This window comes from Octopus sinensis, linkage group LG11 (genome assembly GCF_006345805.1).
Source record: "Octopus sinensis linkage group LG11, ASM634580v1, whole genome shotgun sequence".
NCBI lineage: Eukaryota > Metazoa > Mollusca > Cephalopoda > Octopoda > Octopodidae > Octopus > Octopus sinensis.
The window spans coordinates 53,356,538-53,363,491 of NC_043007.1; the positions used below are offsets into that span (position 1 = coordinate 53,356,538).

General features: G+C 32.3%; 1 long non-coding RNA gene across 1 annotated transcript in view; it reads left to right on the plus strand.

Moving 5' to 3' along the window:
• LOC118765277 overlaps positions 1-6,023 on the plus strand; it is a 7,659-nt gene extending 1,636 nt beyond the window's left edge. Inside the window, exon 3 of the long non-coding RNA XR_005001116.1 lies at positions 5,815-6,023. This is a non-coding gene — a long non-coding RNA (uncharacterized LOC118765277). The remainder of the gene's footprint in view (positions 1-5,814) is intronic.
• The last annotated feature ends 931 nt before the right edge of the window (positions 6,024-6,954 follow it).

Genomic DNA, 6,954 nt, shown 5'->3' on the forward strand with positions numbered 1-6,954 from the left:
TCACACGCTCACATATCTATATATATATATATATATATACACACACATATATATATATATATACACACACATATATATATATATATACACACATATATACATACACATACATATGCATATACATGCACACACATACACACACGTTTCTTCCCTAATTTTAATTTTATCTTTATCTTTATTTTTATTTTGACCTCGACTCACCAGGCCAGCTCTCCCAAGGGAGCAAGCCTGGTCGGCCTAAAGACACCATTTATTGCCCTTCTCCCTTCCTTTCTATCTTTTTTCCACTGATACGAACACAAACACTCACACACGCACATCCACACACATGCACACTCATACACATACACAAACGCACGTGTTATATTCATACACTAGCAGTATCGCCCGGCGTTGCTCGGGTTGTAAGGGAAATAACTATATAAGCATTTTTAGAGAGTTATAGCCAAAAAATAGCAAAAAAAATGCATTAAAAATTGAAAAAAAATTAAGGTAAATTTTTTTTAAATCGTTGACACATCGTAGATATTTTTAGAGAGTTACTTCCCTTATATAAAAGCGAAAAAATGCATTAAAATGGAAAAATATGATGGTAAATTTTTTTTAAATCGTAGACTCATCGTAGACGCGCGCTAATACCCAGAAGGGCTCGATATAAATCACGACTATAAGATACCCGCTTTTGGTTAAACTGCACCGCAAAATGTGGGAGTAATTACGAATGTAAATCGAAGGGACAGACACACAACTTCACTCTTATATAAAGATGCTTTTTTTTTCAGTCATAGAGTTAGATTTATGAAGGTCTTCAGTAGAAAATCCTCGAATTCTGACTTGCTGCTTGATATAATGAAATTCGTATCAATTTTTTGTCAGAATTACAAATTTTGAAAACACAACAGAACAAATTTCGGAAAAAAATCTCCCATAATTCACGGAATTAAAATTACACTTCGTTTTTGTACAAAACTGTATTTGAAGTGTTTACGAAGTATAATACGTGTTTTCACGAATGTACTAAAGAGATTTACTCTGATATTCTCATTTAAATATGAATAGGTAAATTCGGGCGGTTTGGTAACGAAAGGGTTTATATAAGTGTCGTCTGTCTATACATAAACACTGTTTCATAGTTTCAGTTTAGTCTTCCTCAAATCACTGTCGCTAATTTACTCTCTTCCAAGAACATTTTCACTCACTGTTATCTGTTAGCTTCCCATACATTTTACTCAGCGTGATAGACAGAAACAAATATTACATTTACTTTCATTTTATTCGTTGCCCACTGTGTGTGTGCGTTTGCGTGTAGTGTAAACCAGACTAAGAAAAGCATTTGACACACACACCAGAATGTGAGTTTTCTGTAAATTTTGCTTAATTGGAGTTTAAATTTTAAAAACTGGACCTGGCATGACGCGATGCATTGTACTCTTAAAACTGCTAGGTAAATTGTAATTGAAGAAATCCTATATTGTAGATTTCTATACTCCCAAAGGGAGGCAGCTAAAATCTGCCTTTTATAATAAGAGATATATATATACATATATATATATATATACATAATATACATATATATACATATATATACATATATATATATCATATATATATATATACATATATATATATATACATATATATACATATATATATATATATATATATCATATGTAGATATATTATACATATATATATATACGTATATATATACATATATATATATACATATATTACATATATATATATATATATATACATATATATATATACATATATACATATATATACATATTATATATATATAATATAATATATATTACATTATATATATATACATATATATATATATATACATATATATATATACATATATATATATACATATATTATATAATACATATAATATATACATATATATATATATATAACATATATATATATATACATATATATATATATATACATATATATTATATACATATATATATCATATATATATATACATATATATATGTATATATATATATATACATATATATATACATATATATAATATATGTATATATGTATATATATATATATACATACATATATATATACATATATAGTATATATATACATATACTAACAATATATATAATACATATTATATATACATAATATAATATACATATATATATACATATATATATATACATATATATATATACATATATATACATATATATTATACATACTATCTATAATATTTACTTATATATATAAATATATATATATACATACATATATATACATATATATATACATATATATATATATATACATATATATATATATACATATAATATATATATATACATATATATATATATATACATATATATATATATACATATATATTATATACATATATATATACATATATATATATACATATATATATATATACATATATATAATATATACATATAAATATATACATATAAATATATATCATATATATATATATACATATATATATATATATACATAGATATATAATACATATATATATAACATACATATATATATACATACATATATATACATATATACATATATATATATATATATATATATACATATATACATATATACACATACACATATATACATATATATACATATATATATATATAATACATACATATATATATACACATACACATATATACATATATATACATACATTATATATATACATACATATATATATATACATACATATATATATACATATATATATATATACATATATATACATACATATATATATACATACATATATATATATATATACATATACATATATATACATATATATATATATATATACCATATATATATATACATATATATATATATATATACATATATATATATACATATATATATATATACATATATATATATACACTAGCAGTATCGCCCCGCGTTGCTCGGTTTGTAAGGGAAATAATTATATAAGCATTTTTAGAGATGTAAAGTATAATAGCCATCTCAATATGGCTAACCACAAAGGGGGAGGGTGTTACTGTAGCTTTTTACGTTCTGAGATTTAATAATAATTTTAGAGAGTTGCTTCCCTTATATATGTCAAAAATGGATTAAAAATGGGAAAAATTGATGGTAAATTTTTTAAAAATCGTATACTCATCGTAGACGCGCGCTAATACCCAGACGGTCTCGATATGAATCACGACTATATGATACCCGGTTTTGGTTAAACTGCACCGCAAAATGTGGGAGTAGTTAGGATCTAAATCGTAGGAGACGGACACACAACCTCACTTTTATATATAAAGATTTCCTCTATTTACATAATATGAGGTCTCTTTCTTTCTTTTGTTATCTTACTGTTTTTAACCATATACATAATATATATATATATATATATATAAATTATATATAGTTACAGAGATGTACTTGCATAGCAAGTGACTTGATCTGAGATCGTGTGCTGGAACGAAAACAGTTGCAGCGTTGAAGGTGTTTATAAGCCATTTAAGAAACACAAAAACCGTTAGATTCACTTCAACATTTAATTTATTTGTCAAAATATTTTCATCGCTTTGAGACCGCGACCTGTTAGCACGATATTTTTGTCAGTGAACAGGTCGCGGTCTCAAAGCGACGAAAATATTTTGGCAAATTAAATTTAAATGTTGAAGTGAATGTAACGGTTTTTGTGTGTTTCTTAATGGCTTACAAACACCTTCCACGCTGCAATATATATATACACACATATATATATATGTATGTATGTATGTATGTGTGTATATGTGTATGCATGTATGTGTGTGTGTGTGCGTGTCTGTGCTTGTGATTGTCCTCACCCACGCTTGACAACGAATGTTGGTTTGTTTACATCCCTGTCACCTAGTGGTTTGACAAAGGAAACAGATAGAATAAGTACAATGCTTACAAAAATAAAAGTGGAGTTGATTCATTAAACTACAATTCTTCAAGGCATTGCCCCAGCATGGCCACAGACCAATGGCTGGAAAAAGCAGAAGAATAAAAGAATACATTCTCTGCTTTGGTCAAGGCATGAGAAAGCTTGAGTTTACATGAGAAGGCCTAACAGACCTGGTAGAAACAGCAGCCAAATCTCCCTCAAATTACACCTTACTGTCTTATCTATGTATATATATATATGAGCCAATGAGGGGGACCTCTACATGGTAGCTAGACCTGGTAGAAATAGCAGCCAAATTTCCCCCAAATCACACCTTACTGTCTTATCTATGTATATATGTATGTATGAGCCTATGAGGGAGACCCCTACATGGCAGCTAGACCGGGTAGAAATAGCAGCCAAATTTCCCCCAAATCACACCTACTGTCTTATCTATGTATATATGTATGTATGAGCCTATGAGGGAGACCCCTACATGGCAGCTAGACATGGTAGAAATAGCAGCCCAATCTCCCTCAAATCACACCTTACTGTCTTATCTTTCTGCTACTTGGATATAGGTGTATATTCGTCGTAAAAAACTTTCCTATCACACACTCACGCACACGCACACACACACACACACACCACCCTCACACACACACACACGCGCGCACAACCCACACACACCCACTCACACACACGCACGTTAGCTTACAATTTTATTATATATTTGCGTGTGTATGTGTGAAAGAGGAAGTGGGAAGCAGAGTGAAAGAATCACTCACTACAGTAAGTCAATTACTTTCATTTTATTCGTTGCCCACTGTTGTGTGCGTTTGCGTGTGGTGTAAACCAGACTAAGAAAAGCATTTGACACACACACCAGAATGTGAGTTTTCTGTAAATTTTGCTTAATTGGAGTTTAAATTTTAAAAACTGGACCTGGCATGACGCGATGCATTGTACTCTTAAAACTGCTAGGTAAATTGTAATTGAAGAAATCCTATATTGTAGATTTGTATAACTCCCAAAGGGAGGCAGATAAAATTTGCCTTTTATAATAAGAGATACATAAGTGTACCGACTTTCACATAAACGTACACATAACTATGTACACACAAAACCACATACACATATATATACATATACATATATATACACATATATATACATACACATATATATATATACACATACACGCACACACATTCTTTTTGCTTTCCTCCAACAGTGAAGATAGTAATGAGAGACGATATTGCTACATATAGCCTCTTGCCAGACGTTTTGTCATAGACAAAACGACGATAAAAATTTTTTTTTTTTTCTTTTTTTTTCTTTTTCTTTAAAAAGTTCCTTCCTCAGCGTTCTTGTGTCAATCAATCCGTAACTTATGTTGGCCGCATAGTATATCAGAATGGCTGCGTATTTGAGGGGTCACCAGTAAAACGGGATCACATGTGGTCGCATCATATAGATAATACAATCGCACGCGATCCCATTCTTGTTGAGTTAGACAAACCATTTATACATGCGGCACAATAGAACATAAGGGATTGACAACAAGTCACTGTTTGAGAGGCAAGATAAGATTTTATTTACAATGAAGTTAAGGTTGGAAGTGTATGGGAGCATGCAACACGTGTTTGTGTCTGTGTGTTAGTGTGCGACAGAACAATGAATGTGGTTGACATAGAAAAGTACCTGATGGTGGAAGATAGCAGTCTTTGGTTGTTGAGCGTACATTGGCATAGTGGTTAAGGAACCCTTGTATCATTTTGTTGTTTAGCGCTGTCTCTGAAGCTAGTTCTTACAAGAACTAAAGACAGGTAATTGATTTACTGTTTATGAGGTACACGACGTGTAATAGTTTGTAGTGATCCTACAACGGCGCGCGTTCGCGCACCGTCCATTTGTATTTCGCGCGTGTTGGTGCCTTCACCAAGGCACAGAAAGGAAGGGCCCTCTCGCGCATGCACGAACCACCGGAAGCACGACCCTGGCCAAGGCAGGGGGATCGTAGAACGTTTGACACTAGCAGCAGCAAGCGGCGACTTGGGACCCAGCGATTGAAGCGGCGGTCACGCATATATATTCTCTCCGTTGATAGCAGCAGTCGGCCGAATGCCTTTAACCAAATTGTTGCCGACCACATTCAACTTCCCTGTTCGACGCCATCTTGACCCCTTTCTGGTTTAGCGGCTGGACATTGTAAATATTACAATCTATTAACTTCAGCCTTGCGCGCCCAGAATCAAGGACATCAGATAACACACTTATTGTTATGTTACCAAGAAAGAGAATAAGTAGTTATATATTTCAACGTCTGCGTCTTGTTGTTTCTGACTAGTAGAATTCTGGACAGTAAAGCAACGGCTAGTGAGTGATTGCTTTCTTGTACCCCGAAAGTACAAGATCAGATATTCACATCACTCACTAAGTTCGTTTCACTGGTGACCCCGACGTGATTCTGGTCTAAAACCAGAGATCACTTATCAACAAAAAAAAAAATCCAGTTTTTCTGCGAAGTCGGAACACGATTAACTCTACGCATTCATCTTTCGACGATTTGTTTCCGGCCACCACAAACAGTTGTAGAAGGAGCCTCTTTCTTATTCTACAGCCATGATGACGGACGCCATCATCTATTCGATGCCTCTTCTCCACCTTCGTCATCATCATCGTCGTCTGTCTACTTCACGTCGTCGCTATCTTCGTCGCCATCATCACTAAGAACGATGTTGTCCCAAGTCCACTACAGTCGCCTTCCTCCACCACCGTCGCCTTTCAACACCGTCGACCTCCACAAGATGTACATAGCAACTCGCGGAACTTTAGCGTGCACGCTGTTTTGTGCATATGCACACCAAGAATTCACAGCCCAGCACTATCTATGAGATTTCTTCTGTTCCAGTTAACCTGTCACAGCATTGAAGCCACAACCGCTACACGATATGTGTTCAATCGGCATCTGCATTTGTGATCTCAACATTCTGTTACAGAACGAACTGCTATTT